Below are 17,339 nucleotides of genomic sequence, written 5' to 3' on the forward strand. Positions count from 1 at the left end.
CTCGTAATAAACTGAATATTAAACAAATTAGGTAGGTACATAAGTACGGATTTTCTTTAATCCTGATCGAATAAACTACGGGCTAAATAATTCCCGGAGGGACGGACCCAGCTTGTTACGTTCCTACATTGATTTAAACAGATTTTTTTTTTTTTTTCGCGAGTAGACATACCCCGTACGTATTTACAACAAGTGCCTCATAGAGAATACAATGAGTCTAACTGTATCTAGAGTACAGAGTAGCTATTGACTTGTGACTATCAATATTGCCGAGTGCAATATGATTGATTTCCCACTTATACCTCACAAGACACCATCTGCCAGTACAATGGTGACTAGACCAGTTGCAATTGACGATTCTCTCATAGAATCTCCACGGTAAAACCCAGCTTGTTACGTTCCCACATTGATTTAAACAGATTTTTTTTTCGCGAGTAGACATACCCCGTACGTATTTACAACAGGAGCCTCATAGAGAATACAATGGGTCTAACTGTATCTAGAGTACAGAGTAGCTATTGACTTGTGACTCAGTGACTATCAATATTGCCGAGTGCAATATGATTGATTTTCCACTTATACCTCACAAGACACCATCTGCCAGTACAATGGTGACTAGACCAGTTGCAATTGACGATTCTCTCATAGAATCTCCACAGTCTCAGTGTTTATAGGAAATATATATCTATTGACAACAACATGTCTATTAATATCAGTGAGTAAGGTACCAGTATGAAATATCGATTATAGTGAAGACTATGCCAATGAGGGTCTCAGTGTTTATAGGAAATACATATCTATTGACAACAACATGTCTATTAATATCAGTGAGTAAGGTACCAGTATGAAATATCGATTATAGTGAAGACTATGCCAATGAGAAAACTACATTCGCTACCTCAACAGATGCCAGAAGGACTATTAGATATCTATCTACATATGTAGGTATAGTAAGTATTATATGAGAGGCAGACGTATCTACGTAAATAGTTACTAAAGATTCAAGTGACTACTGACTGATATAATATTCGCTACCTCAACAGATGCCAGAAGAACTATTGGATATCTATCTACATATATGTAGGTATAGTAAGTATTATATGAGAGGCAGACGTATCTACGTAAATAGTTACTAAAGATTCAAGTGACTACTGACTGATATAAGTGACTACAGGGGAGCTATATGTCTTCCACTGGTGAGAAAGCTAGAACATCATGGTTGAGATGAGAAGAGTATAGGTGCCGAACCATGTACGAGTACGCGCAAAAAAATGCAAAGAACCTAAATGGTATAATTTTCGATTACACTCATCAAGTTTTTTAGACACTTCCAGATTTTCAAAGTCGGAACGGCTAAGAAGTTAACATTACTTTTGAGATGGTGGACTTTTTAACGTTGCGTCGACACAACTAAGAATATTTAACACAATCCCATCAGTGTGTGGGATCACACTTGGGGTATAAATAGGGTGACCATAATTTTTTTAGCGGGACGCAGTCCTTTTTGGACGAGGGGGGGGGGGGGGGGGGGGGGGACATAAAGGTCCCCCCACTTTAACAGATCGCGTGATTTGCATACCCATGTCGTGATTTGCAACTTCTCCCTCAAATACCTACATTGCAAATCGGATTTGTACGAATACAAAGATACATGCCGTTTCATGTCTCTAGGCTGGAAAAAACGCACTCTTTACGGTCATTTAATGGAATAGATCGGCGCTGAAAAAACAATATTGCGCAACGATCAAACTTTTTAGGAGAAGCTAAATAAACTGTCTTGGTGAAGTGAAATTCACGCTTTCCTTAAAAATGTGACTTAGACGGCAAACAAACATAGATATTATTAATATTATTTATTTGAAAGAGATCTCAATAGAAAGAACTGTAACCTGTACCTAACTGCTAAAACCTTATCGTCCCGAAAGCGAAGTGAGAAAGAAGACAGAATAGGAGAAAGCCAGCCGTTCCGAGAACGAACCTTATCAGTTTCGGATAAAATCCACACTGAGCGGAAATCGAAAGCGCTAACAATGTAGACCTCCAAGCTACATATAACTATTTTTTTGGGGAGTCCAAAATAGGACGTGTACTTTATTAATCCTTTATGTATAAAAAGAAAACATCATCAGAAACACCATCAACACATTAGGGAACCCCTGCTCCATCTTCCAAGTTTAAACTTCTGGTCTTGTACCGGCTCCCTCGCAGCCTACGGGAAACAGCCCGTATTATTGCTATTTCAACTTTAGTCTTTATCCACCCTGATAACTGGCTGACGCACTTGTTCCATTTTGCAAGTGTTGATGCAATTCTTCTGAGGAAGGATGTAAATGTAAACTCAACGTGCAACGCACCATCAACCGAACAAATAAGCGGAGAAAAAGAGCCCCGAATATCTTTAGGATAACGAAAAGGATACGTATACGAGATAGGATACGTTCTTTGCCCTCTAAAAGATACGGATACGTATAAACTATAGGATATTTTGGTGGAACAATTTACTGATACCCAAAAGCGAAAAAGATTAATAATAATGAAACCCAATTACCTTCTAATATTGTTAGTGGAGATGCCAACTTTAATTCTTACGTATTACAATACCTATATGTACCTAACTCGTATCTTGTTAGAGGAGATGTCATATTCACTTCTTAGTTTCTATGTAGTATCTTCTAGTTTTATTGGCGGAGATGTTAAGTTCACTTTTCTTCACAATACTCGTAACTCGTATCTTATTACTGGAGATAGGGTAAGTGTACCATTTATTCGCCCACCTAAAAAACGTACCATTTATTGGCCCACCTGCCCACATTTATTTTTCTAATTTTTTGAACATCTACGTATAGGATAACGAAAAGGATACGTATACGAGATAGGATACGTTCTTTGCCCTCTAAAAGATACGGATACGTATAAACTATAGGATATTTTAAAATGGCATTTATGTATAGGAATTCTGTCACAGTTTCTACCAAACATGGTCGATAGGCTGTGTCATTTCTTAACCGCCGATTATCCAAGGTAAACTGGTTCGATAGCAGTCTTTAAGCCCTTTCTTTTGATAAAATTGGATCTTGAAAAAGTTCGTCCAGTTCAGACTTATGTGGCGTATGGTACAGGTGGGCCAATAAATGGTACGTTTTTTAGGTGGGCGAATAAATGGTACACTTACCCTATCTCCAGTAATAAGATACGAGTTACGAGTATTGTGAAGAAAAGTGAACTTAACATCTCCGCCAATAAAGTACCTACTAAGTCCAATGTTGAGATACCTAATGCCCAGTGTTGTTTTGACGTAGGTATAGATACCTATAACGAGTATTTCCTCGGCAAAATTTACTCTCCTACCAAATGCCTAAAGTTCTTTTGGCGTCTAAAAAACCCAACACTGATTGACAGGGGACTCCGTTGACCCTGAGTGGATTTTTTCCACTTGGATGAGGTGTGACGTCATTATTAGGACGAGGAAATATGTTAGGCGATATATCTTTTAGTAGAACGGAGAAAAACAATGAGATAAATAAGTAATGTACGTATGGGCACATAAGGTAGGTATATTATGTACGTATATGTAGGTAGAACATGAATAAATAATTAATGAGTCATAAATAATGAGCAGCTATAATAAATTTATTATTACGCACCACTCATGATTTACTTTTTACTAGGCTGAGGTGTATTTTAGATTTTGCGTACAAATCTAAGGAGGGCCCTCATTTCTCATTTGAGCGGCTTCAAAATAAATAGAGGCGGATTGGAAATAGATCGAAGGTCGAAAAACTTCAAGTGCTTTGCTTTGATATAAAATCCGTGTACAGGGGGTTTCAAAAGTCTTGCCACAAACTTTAAGACCATTTTCCTGTGACTGAGTTAAGAATATTTCACTCTATAGACCCTTGTCCAGAAATGCTTTCTCTTGCTGCTGGAAGCTGTCTCGATTTGATTTATTTTAAAATCATAACCGGATATGATAACAACATGAAATGAAATTTTCAGCAGGTATAGAAGAAGCATTTCAGCATCCATGTCATAAGGTTCATATCATATTATATGGGTTCACAAGGGACATCAGGTCAACACTATCCTTAAAACTGCCTCGGTGGTGTAGTGGTCAAGGCGCTCGACTGGTAAACAGGAGGGCGTGGGTTCAATCTCAGCCGAGGTATGGAATGTTATCCTCAATATAATTTGAGAATTCGACCACAATAATAGTAGTAGCCTACTGCTGGAGTAAAGGGACTTTTCAGTCCTATGCGAGCAATTGTAAATGTAAACTCAACGTGCAACGCACCATCAACCGAACAAATAAGCGGAGAAAAAGAGCCCCGAATATCTATAGGATAACGAAAAGGATACGTATACGAGATAGGATACGTTCTTTGCCCTCTAAAAGATACGGATACGTATAAACTATAGGATATTTTAAAATGGCATTTTTTTTTGGGGTTTTAAAAAGATGAGTGTTCCACCGCCGTTTTTATTTCGTAGCAATGAAACAACTGCTACATTAGACGCATGTGGCCTGTGTCGTAAAGGGTTTATATTGAGAGGTAGTAGGTACCTAGGGGGTATATTCAGTAGGTCGGTACTCGGTAATACCTACTTAGGAACTTAGGGGATGTATTGAAGGGGTGAGTACCTACTAACTTTTCTACTTGTATAGGGTGAGTAAAGTAGGTAAGCTGTATGTATTGTATGGAGGGTTTGCAGGTTGTTTAGACTCGGTACGAACTTTTCTCTTTTAGATTGGTTTGATGTTGTTTTTCACTTTCTATTAAAGTGTGCTAAAAACAATAATTTTCCATCCATTGCTCATAACTACTGCATCGGAAAGTGTGCTAAAAACAATAATTTTTCATCCATTGCTCATAACTAGGTACTGCATCGGAAAGTGTGCTAAAAACAATAATTTTTCATCCATTGCTCATAACTACTGCATCGGAAAGTGTGCTAAAATAAACAATAATTTTTCATCCATTGCTCATAACTATTGCATCGGAATCGGAAAGAAAATGAAGGGATCCTCATTACAATTTCACGTTGACTTGTGTTGGCCTGATAAGCAAGAGAACGCGGGTTCAATTCCAGCCAAGGAGTAGAATTTTAATCTTGACTCGTAATATGTTTGAAAGATTGTGGCCTCTAATTACTAAGAATTCAATAGGTGCTAACATTATTATTGTCTTTTTTTTCTCTCCTGTCAAAAAGTAGCTCAAAGTTGGAACAATGGACTCGTAATCCGGGGGGGCTCAGGATCGAGTCCCAGTAGTGACATGAAATTTAGCATTGTCATTTAGAGGTTAGAGGAGGACATTTGTAAGAGCTTTTATAAAACAAACTACCTAATACCTTACATTTTTTTGGTAGGTAGGTACAGCACATCGGTAGACTTTGATGGATAAAGAAAACACACCGTTAAGACGTAAAGTGTTTGTATGATTGATAGAGCTGTCATACTGTTTGTCACTTATATCTGTGGTATGAAAAGCGTATGGTTTCCCAGGCTATAAGTAACCCAAGGACAGTGAGAAATGTAAAACAGAAGCATTTCCTTCGTGAGAATCATGTGTAAGGAAATATTATATTACCCGCCCTACAAATTGTACACGGGCAGATTTATTACAAATACGATAGGTACATGTCAAAGCTACAACACTAGATTGTACTCGTAATTATGTGGTTGAGACGGGAGTTCTACAAAACTTAAAAGAAAAAAAAATCGGATATCTACACTAACAAGTTTGGTGTTTTATCCCATATCCACTAGTAAATACAGGAAATCTATTTGGATTCCTTTCATCTCCAGCTTGTCAAAGCTACAACACTAGATTGTACTCGTAATTATGTGGTTGAGACGGGAGTTCTACAAAATTTAAAAAAATTCAAATATGTAAATGCAATTTCTTTGTGTTATTATGTCACAACTTTGGTGCTCACTTCAGCATTGTAGGATTTTTCCCAATACATATCTCAATAATCCTAAGAACCAATGTTTACCTACCATGCTGGCACTGGTCGCTATGCGCATTTACATGTCATAGCTACTCATTTTCCTCACGAGGCTGAGTGGGCCTCATCTCCACTGACATCTAGGTTCTCGTTGGATCAACTTGTCTCCCCTAATAATAAATCTGGTGTTTTCGCCATCTCCACTAGTAAATATACGTACACTTGGTACCTATATATTTCTTTTATTTCCATGATAGAACATTTACTTGGTGTTCCAGTGTAGGCATCATATGGTAAGGCATTTTAGGTACACAGAATGAATTTCATCTCCACTGATATCTAGGTTCTCATTGGATCAACTTACTTGTCTCCCCTAATAATAAATCTGGTGTTTTCGCCATCTCCACTAGTAAATATACCTACACTTGGTACCTATTTCTTTTATTTCCATGATAGAACATTTACTTGGTGTTCCAGTGTAGGCATCATATGGTAAGGCATTTTAGGTACACAGAATGAATAAAATAAAATGAACCAAACCTAAACTAAACCTAAATTCAGATACAAGTATCCTACATAGTTCCTAATTCTGTATTATTCTTTTTGTGTAATGTTGTTGTTGTTGTTGTTGTTGTAGCAGCAGGCAGCGAGTCATCAAATTTCTACGGTATGTACTTCTCTGAGATCCAAGTCCAGGAATAAGGCAACATCTTTTGGTTTATCCCAAAGGTCTCGTACTGTCAATGTAGTTGGGTGAGCTGGGAAACGTGATGGGTTAACGCAAATATTTTCCCCAATGGAAAATTAAATTTATTTACTTATAATTTGTGAGTCGAAAATTTCTCTTGGAAAACCAACAGTTTTCCAGAAGATATTTGAGGATCTGCTGGAACTCGAATCATCTCTTTTACTGCCCGGCTAAACCAACCACCCTTACCCCGATAGACCTCTGGGAGAATCCAATGCAAGCTGTCAACTTTCTTGATCTCATTCCAACCCTGGAACCTGTTGGAGATGGTGACTGATCTGCTGTCACTGCTACAACAACAAAGTCCAGGGGGGCACAACTTGCACTTGGTGATTTAAGTATGTGCCTCATTTGTTGCAGTCTGCAAATTCAGTATTTGATCTATTCATATCAGAATTTGACAATGTGATGGTTGACAATGACAGGTTGGAGATGTTAACTGATCTGCTGTCACTGCTACAACAACAAAGTCCAGGGGGGCACAACTTGCACTTGGTGATTTTAGTATGTGCCTCATTTGTTGCAGTCTGCAAATTCAGTATTTGATCTATTCATATCAGAATTTGACAATGTGATGGTTGACAATGACAGCATCTGAAATAAAATTGTTAACATGTAGAAATACTCCTAAGATTTTATTATGTAGACAACAATATTGATGTGATGTAGTTTTCCAATGGTTCCATTAAAGGTTATTTCATTACTCTTTTTTTTTTTTTTAGCGTTTTCAAATAATGAAAAATCTCAAGACACGACCGAATCCCTCCATTCTTAATTTCCCATCACACAAAACCAGGACACCATAAAGGGTTAAACGAATGCTTAAAAAATGGTTCAATGGGATAAAATATGGGAAAGTTGAAGGAAAAATGCAGAAACAGAAGAAAGAGAGGGGAAAAGAAAAGTGTTACAGAGTAACCACTTGGGGGTAGTTAGGTACAGAGGAACCACTTGGGGATAAAATTAGGTTCAAAGTTTTACCATTCTGCGGTAAGTAGGTGTGGAGTTACTGCTTCGTAGAAAGTTTATTAGGACTTCTTGTAGGTTTTTTTTCTATTGCTGATAATTGAAGAACATCCATACTATTAGTAAAGTTCTACAGCGAAATACTTAATCCACATGATGTGGATTAAGTATTTCGCTGTAGAACAGCCATTCTTAACCTATGGTCCGTGGACCACTAGTGGTCCGCGAGAAGGTTTCAGGTGGTCCGCGAGAGGTGAGTAAGGAAAGGTGCCAAGAATAGTATAAATATAACTTCCAGAGGAGAAATATAATATCCAGAGGAGGAAAAGAAGGAAGAAAGAATATCAGCTTTGATTTTCGAGCTTATACCTTATGACGCAATTTTACCTATGAGGGGAAAAAACCAGTTTCGATGTGAGCCCCTGGACATTATTTCCTATTTCCTAGACGAAATAGTAGCTCTGTAAGTTATTTCTTAGTCGAATCAGTAGTTTTGGAAGTTAGGTACTTCTGAGTCAAAGAGACTCTGAAAGTTATTTCTCAGACGAAACCGTAATTCTGACAGTTAGCCTTTTCTTAGTCATTTTTTAGTTAGTTATTTCTTAGTCAAAACAGTAGTATTGAAGTTATTCCTTAGTCAAAACCGTAGCTCTGGAGGTTATTTCTCAAACAGTGCCAGCACTTGTTAAGGCAGCATTATATCTAGAATCATCTAGATTCGAATGATATATTGGAATTCATTTCCGTTTCGGTTAGCCGAATATAAGTGGGAAGGAACCAAATCACATGCATGTACCAAACCAGAAGGAAAATATCAACATTCTAAACCTAATCCTTCAGAGAAAAACAAATTGCTTGAATATAAGTGGGAAGGAACCAACAAATATAAATCAAATGCATGTACCAAACCAGAAGGAAAATATCAACATTCTAAACCTAATCCTTCAGAGAAAAACAAATTGCCAGGAGTTACCACTTTGGGGTAGTTAGGTACAGAGTTACCACTTTGGGGTAGTTAGGTACAGAGTAACCACTTTGGGGTAGTTAGGACCAGAGTTACCACTTTGGGGTAGTTAGGTACAGAGTAAAAAGGCCAGGAGGACTCAGCAGGTAAAATAAGTAGTTTATTGATAACGGTATGAGTAATTAGAGCATAATTATTATATTGGGATTTGGACTTTATTCGTAATAAGACGTAGTAATTCTTAACGAGTTTTCGGATGACTCGGATGAGTGAATCATAAATTACGTAGCTAGCGGCAACAGCACGTTACTAACGAATCTCAAAAAATCAGGGAAATACCAAGAAAAACGACTTGCTAGACTCTGGAGTAATATCAGTTGCAATCACCAATGCCTAGACAAAATGTATAACCTTAGGGTTGAATGGTAGAGATTGCCTTAGGCAATAATTTCGCCCCTTGCTTGTAATTTTTGTGTATTTTGTGTACATGTAATTATAAACAATAAAGAGTGAATAATAATATAATAAAATTCGCATCTATTGATCTTTTATGAAGGCTAGCTTCTCAGCATATCAATCGATTCCAATGCACATTATCTTCCCCGAATAATTATTAAAATTCGCATATCTTTTATGAAGGCTAGCTTCTCAGCATATCAATCGATTCCAATGCACATTATCTTCCCCGAATAATTGGTCCTGCGGGTCGGATTCCAATTATTATTTCAGAAATGTACTGAAAAAAAGGGGGCTGCTCAGCATCTCTTGGTTGTTAAAATGTCAATACATCACGACATTCCACATTAAGAATAATTATTGGTCCTGCGGGTCGGATTCCAATTATTTCAGAAATGTACTGAAAAAAAGGGGGCTGCTCAGCATCTCTTGGTTGTTAAAATGTCAATACATCACCCACTACCAACTAAGCTAACTAGGCTGGCTACAAAGTTCATTAATTTCAAGTAAAACACAAAAAATGGAGTTTTATGTAACCATTTCCGAAGTGGTTACTGACAATACCCTTCCTTTTGATGATGATCTACTCTTAATCATAATCCTAAATATCCTAATAGTGTTCTACACCCTCCACTAAGTACTAAGACGTACTGTGTATGTGTATCTGTGTTAGGAGGGGTGGTGTGCACTATAATAAATTGTAGAGTACAACTCGTATTCAAGGGTAATTAGATGACGTCACAACATACATATCGGGGAGGAATGGGGTGTTTACAGTGCAAAGACCTTAGAGCAGCGGTTCACAAACTTTTCTGTCAGAGCCCCCTATAGATCCCGTAGTTCTACGCGGTACACATGGGACAGAATGTTACCAAGTTTCATGTCCAGTGTCCACACAAAAGATTCATCCACATTAAGAGTCGCTTTTGAAAGCACGACGCACGAGCATATTTTGAACAAAGGACATCGTGAGGATTTGTGAGGCAGGGGAAAGACTCTTGAGAGTAAGTAACCCCTCTGAATATGAGTGTCTCATCTTCTTAATGCATCTTCAACACAGGTATGGTTTTCCAAAACCATGAAGGTTCAGGCTTATCCGGATTATCTAAAAGTTCAATGAACTTGGAAAAGGGGTCTCTACGGAGCCTTGACGGGCTTAATGGAGTCCCGAATCTTAAGACCAAATATTCCTCAGGTGTGGTTAATTCATCTTGCTTACTCACCTGATGGTTTAATTGAAATCGAACTAATTGGCCACGGAGAATTTTATCCTAGACCGATAAGGTTCGTTCTCGGAACATCCGGCTTTCTCCTATTATGTCCGGCTTTCTCCTATTATGTCATCCGGCTTTCTCCTATTATGTCATCCGGCTTTCTATTATGTCATCCGGCTTTCTCCTATTATGTCATCCGGCTTTCTCCTATTATGTCTTCCGGCTTTCTCCTATTATGTCATCCGGCTTTCTCCTATTATGTCATCCGGCTTTCTCCTATTATGTCATCCGGCTTTCTCCTATTATGTCCGGCTTTCTCCTATTATGTCATCCGGCTTTCTCCTATTATGTCTTCCGGCTTTCTCCTATTATGTCATCCGGCTTTCTCCTATTATGTCATCCGGCTTTCTCCTATTATGTCATCCGGCTTTCTCCTATTATGTCATCCGGCTTTCACCTATTATGTCTTCCGGCTTTCTCCTATTATGTCATCCGGCTTTCTCCTATTATGTCTTCCGGCTTTCTCCTATTATGTCATCCGGCTTTCTCCTATTATTATCAGTAAGACAGTATAGGTCTATTTATTTTCTTCTAGTATTTTACATTAAATCAGGACTCCCATTGGTGAATCATTTATCTACGAGTATCTCTGAGCCTGACAATTTCAGCATGAATCTTAGAGCTTTCCTCATGTCTGATGGTTGCTTGTGCCAAAGAGGATTAATGGGAGCCAGCCTAGTTAGCTTCGATTCCCGCCCGGTCAGATTTTATCTTGAACGGATAAGGTTTGTTCCCGGAACGGCTGGCTTTCTCCTAATCTGTCTTCCACTCTTCGATTTCGGAACGATAAGACCTTGGCAGTCACAGTTCCCTCCATCAAACCTCTTTAATAATAATATAAAAAGTACTTTCATTACTAGTATAGCTCGCTATACTGTAGTAATAGAAAGTAAATAAATAAACAAACTGAATAACGTAGATACGCCTTCAGGTCTGGTTGGTATTCATTATCTATGGCGTATTGCAGATACAGAAATATTCTTCTGTTTTAAGGCGTTTCTTAAAGCATATTGAGAAAAAGGTGATTTTGTCATCTCCACCAATAATGAATATGGAAATTGATAGTGTGACATATCCACTAACATTAAAATTCGACTATGCGGAGTATGTATTGCAATATTGAGAAGAAGAAGGTGATTTTGTCATCTCCACCAATAATGAATATGAAAAAAGATAAGAAACAAGATAGGTAAGAATATGAGGATACTTGAGTAAATATTGATATGGAGATTAAAAGAGTGTTTCTTACCGGACGTAACATCCTTGTCCTGACATAATGTTATCTACATGTGTACATAATTAAGTACATACATAGCTTTAGTACATACTATGTAAATATATAAATATTCTCTTCCACTAGCATATTTCCCATTGATAGAACTAAAACAATAGCCATAGCCATACTGATGGTGCCTAATCCTTATCTAATTTAGCTGATTTTACAGTCAGGTGATTTCATCGGACCAAACCTAACATCTACACTACATAGATATGTATGAGACAATGAGACGTAGTTATGACTATAAAATTAGTATAAATTATGAATCGTGCTCCATCATCTTTCGTAGAGACGAAACATCAGCTACTTATATTGGACTTAATGAGTCTGTGTCATAGCATGCCCACCCAGAGTTAACTACCTACTTATAATACCCATACCGATACGTCATGTTGATGGATTTAGTTGCTGACTCAGTAGGTAGTTATAGTTATCTAGCTACTTGAAGTATTATTGTAAAAAAAAAAAAAAAAAAAAAAAAGAAGGAAGAAAATCAGATTTGATTTTAGAGCTCATACCTACCTTTTGACCCAATTTTACCTATGAAAACTAAACAAAATAATAAAAAACGGAGCAAATTCTTAGTGGAAACAGTAGTTTTGAAGCTAATTCTTAGTCGAAACGGTAGTTTTGGAAGTTAGTTCTTAGTCTAAACAACAGTTTTTGAAGTTAGTTCTTATTCGAAACAGTAGTTTTGGAAGTTATTTCTCAGACAAAACCGTAGCTCTAGAAGTTATTTCTTAGACACTTAGACAGTGCCAGCACTTGTTAAGGCAGCATTATATCTAGAATCATCTAGATTCGAATGATATATTGGAATTCATTTCCGTTTCGGTTAGCATATTGTTCATCATCAGTAAGTCTTTATAATACCGCTATGATCTTCAGCTAGTAAAGAGTTTACTATAGCGTATCTGCATTTAAACTAGCATGTCCAATTGTTCAACGATGATTGGTGAAATCAGGACCGGTAGGACCAGAGTTACCACTTTGGGGTAGTTAGGACCAGAGTCACCACTTTGGGGTAGTTAGGACCAGAGTTACCACTTTGGGGTAGTTTTTAAGCTAACTAGGCTGGCAAAATTAACATTTTCAAAGGAGGCTCTAAAAATGGAAATCGACAGAAACAAAGTGCGTGCAAAGTTTCAATAAAATAAATAACGAATATACCTAGGTACCCGCAATATACAACATGGTAAGGATAAAGGATAGGGGGGTACTGTAATCATTTCTTGTATTTTATTATTATTATTGACAGGAAGAAATCCAGGCCACCCAGTACTGATTAAACTTGGTTGAACCGAATCAATCACATAATCTTCAAACTAATCAATCAAAATTCAATCCAATGAATCAATTAAGTATCCCAGTGAATCAATCAAATTTGATTCAATCCAACTCCTCTGATATCGTTCGAATAGAAACTAAATTTACCATCAAAAATCGCAAAACCGATCAGGATTCAAAAAACAAAGTGGAAAATGAAGATCAAAGATATTACTTGATAACCGATATTGAAGCTGAAAAAGGCGACGCTATCAAAAAATTTGTTTGAGTCTATATTCCAAAATACGTGAAAACATAGATATCTTTCATGCGAGGAAAATTAGGCAACCAGCCTCCTTGATTTTATTTGTTACAAAATCTCCACTTGCTGACGTTATGAAAAAACGTCGACCAAAGTTCGGACGTGTCATTCTAGTTTTCATTCTTCTGATTGACAATCTGATGGGAAGTTCTGCTTTGAATTCTGACGAGGAACTTGAGAACCATAGCAGAGAAATACATAGCAAACAGAGAAATGAAACGGATGCACAAACCAAGAACGAAACGAGGATTAGCGACAAAGGAACACTTAATAGTAATACTGACAGCGTCAAGGATGAACAAGAAATTCACATGAACACAATTCTATCGACAGAAAAAGCAACTGAAAACAATGTTATCTCAAGAAATGGAAGAAAACTTAGAAAGTCAAAACCTAAGAAACTTCTCAGTGAAAACGAAGACACAGACAATGATGTACTAGAGCTATATTCTAATGATGACAATGAAATTGCACCACATAACAATGCATCACTCAATGATGACGAGTCTTCCAAAAATTTGAACCTTACACAGAAAGAAGTTAGTGCTGATGAATCAATAGCATTAACTACTGGCAGTAGTCAAATCATTGATAATGAATTTGGGCAAGGGAACAACACCAAACTTGATCAACAACTGAAATCAAATTATCATAATTTAAATGAAATTATATTAAACTTGGTTGAACCGAATTATTCTTCTTGCATACCAATGCACGATAGTAATAGTAAAACAATAAAATTGTAGCTAATATTTTCATTACCTAGTCATGATCAGTTTTACAACCGATTTCGACTCCCATATTTACTACATCACGTTTGGGAACCCTATTGGTACTGTTATTTTTTTTATAATTTTTTTAATTATTAATTTTTCTCACAATAATCCTAGCGTTACCTTCACCGATATTTGGTTTGGATCATCCGCTATTCTGCTATCTAATTGATGGTTTATAATAAGATATGCTGACACATGGCATACATAGATGAGTCATGAATTAGATTACCTATGATAACCTGGTCCTCTATGATTAGATTAGTCCAAGGCTGAGAGCCCCCATCATCCTTATGATCAATTCATTGCGAGACAGCAGAAGTAATTAATCAATTAAGATAATATGAGGATGGTAGTTTCTTATTCTTGTAGGGTTTCAACACTTGTTTTTTAGGAAAGTTTAAATATGTGCCTAATTATCTAAAAAGAGAGTTTTACAGTACCTACCTCTCAATGAGAGTCAATGGTCGAGTGCTGACAAAATTTTATCCTTTACTTTTCAAGAAGAAGATAATGAGAAAATCCAGTCAGTTAGTAAGGACACAAGATGTAGTACTTCTGAACATGAGAAACGAGAACCAGAAGGAAAATATCAATATTCTAAACCTAATCCTTCAGAGAAAAACAAATTGCTTGAATACAAGTGGGAAGGAACCAACAAATATAAATCAAATGCATGTACCAAACCAGAAGGAAAAGAAAAATACAATATAAAGAAAAAGAAAAGATACTAACAGTGAATCATGAAACGAGAGAACACACAACATCTTGTATGTCATACACTACACTGGATGAAAAAAGCCAAAGAACTGGTTGTAGTACTTCTGAACATGAGAAACGAGAACCAGAAGGAAAATATCAATATTCTAAACCTATTCCTTCAGAGAAAAACAAATTGCTTGAATACAAGTGGGAAGGAACCAACAAATATAAATCAAATGCATGTACCAAACCAGAAGGAAAATATCAACATTCTAAACCTAATCCTTCAGAGAAAAACAAATTGCCAGAATATAAGTGGGAAGGAACCAAATCACATGCATGTACCAAACCAGAAGGAAAATATCAACATTCTAAACCTAATCTTTCAGAGAAAAACAAATTGCTTGAATATAAGTGGGAAGGAACCAAATCAAATGCATGTACCAAACCAGAAGGAAAATATCAACATTCTAAACCTAATCCTTCAGAGAAAAACAAATTGCTTGAATATAAGTGGGAAGGAACGAAATCAAATGCATGTACCAAACCAGAAGGAAAATATCAACATTCTAAACCTAATCCTTCAGAGAAAAACAAATTGCTCGACTATAAGTGGGAAGGAACCAACAAATACAAATCAAATGCAAGTACCAAACCTGTCTTCTTCACAACTCATACTAAAAAGGCTAAGGACATATTATCTCCAACATGCCCCAAAACTAGAGAGCAGCGTAAAAAACACAAAGAAGATGAAAGGTCAAAACTATTAAGAGATCTATCCGAAGCTGTCAGTGGTAAAGTTCGAACCAAATATATCACATGGAAACCGTTACCTTCAGCAAAACAAACTCAGCAAAGAAAGAAGAAGTCTAATAAAAGACCTGTTAAAGATGATGCCCCAAGTGAACAGGAAGTGCAATGTGTGATATATACGGACAGTTCCCTTAGTGAATCTTATAAGAAACCGATCCGATATTACCACGAACACTAAGACATTTTGTGATAGTAGTCAACATCATCGTGTCAAAACCACCCACGTTATAAAAGACAGATAACTATATAAGTATAGGAGCTTTTTTTCATCATTTACCTGTTTTAATTTTATCTGGGCTCTTTCAGAAATTCAAGTCATTTTCCAGCTAACAAAAATCCCACCTTAAGGCGGTAATTGCCCCAAGGCATGGGTTAAGCTTATACGAATCTAGGTGTAGGGGCGAACAGTTGTGTTTAGATTTTTACCAATTTTTTTGTCTACTTCTTGTCACCTACCTGGTAAAGTTGAATCCCATCTAAATCAATTTCTATGGAGTGAGAGCGGTGCTGTTCCAACGAACATGATGATGTTTCCTCTTAAATAATTGATACAAGAGTGGCTTTGTGTTGTCATCTTTATCTTCCACTGTACTTGTTAACATTGAATGATTACCTGGACAGAAAACATAGGAGATGACATAAAAAAAAATTAAATCGTGTGTGTGTGTGTGTGTGTGTGTGTGTGTGTGTGTGAGAGAGAGAGAGAGAGGAGATATCAAGAGGAAGGGCAGGAGAGAGAATTGGTCTCTTTTCGCCCTGTACATCATGGATGAGGTACTCATCTCGTAACCAGGAGGACGTGGGCTCAAGGAAATAAATCCCATCATTTATGCGGTCCAATGCTCAAAAACCATCCATCTGATCTGACTAGAGATTTTACTAATCTCTTACAAGTAAATACCATCTTGCCTTCACAAGGTCGAATGCTTTTCCAATATCCAAGCAAATCGAACTCGAAAATTTTCCATTCCGAAAATTGAACCCAGGACCACCGAGATGACACATTTAAAGCTAGGAAGGTTTGCAGTAAAATTTGACAATCATTCATTCAATATGCCCCCCCCCCCCACTCCCCCCCCCCCTCCCGTGTCATTGATATTTTCCTTCTGGTTTGGTACATGCATGTGATTTGGTTCCTTCCCACTTATATTCTGGCAATTTGTTTTTCTCTGAAGGATTAGGTTTAGAATGTTGATATTTTCCTTCTGGTTTGGTACATGCATTTGATTTATATTTGTTGGTTCCTTCCCACTTGTATTCAAGCAATTTGTTTTTCTCTGAAGGAATAGGTTTAGAATATTGATATTTTCCTTCTGGTTCTCGTTTCTCATGTTCAGAAGTACTACAACCAGTTCTTTGGCTTTTTTCATCCAGTGTAGTGTATGACATACAAGATGTTGTGTGTTCTCTCGTTTCATGATTCACTGTTAGTATCTTTTCTTTTTCTTTATATTGTATTTTTCCATGCGAAGCCTTTTTAGATTGCTCTGTGTGCAATAAATAGCCGTAAATCAGACAGAAACATATCAACAACAATAAGAGGATAAAATATACATATTTAAATTTATTCTTCATCCTTGATTTACAATGAACTTGTTGTATTTGGTTTTGTGGCTTTGGTTCAGTTTGGTTTGTGACTTTGTGCATCTGATAATAATCAAGTAGAGATGTGTCTATTATGATAACTTTGTTGCTGGTATTTTGCTTCACCATTTCATTCACTTGTTTGATAGCGTCGCCTTTTTCAGCTTCAATATCGGTTATCAAGTAATATCTTTGATCTTCATTTTCCACTTTGTTTTTTGAATCCTGACCGGTTTTGCGATT

The sequence above is a fragment of the Diaphorina citri genome, unplaced genomic scaffold (genome assembly GCF_000475195.1).
Source record: "Diaphorina citri unplaced genomic scaffold, Diaci psyllid genome assembly version 1.1 scaffold1440, whole genome shotgun sequence".
Classification (NCBI taxonomy): domain Eukaryota; kingdom Metazoa; phylum Arthropoda; class Insecta; order Hemiptera; family Psyllidae; genus Diaphorina; species Diaphorina citri.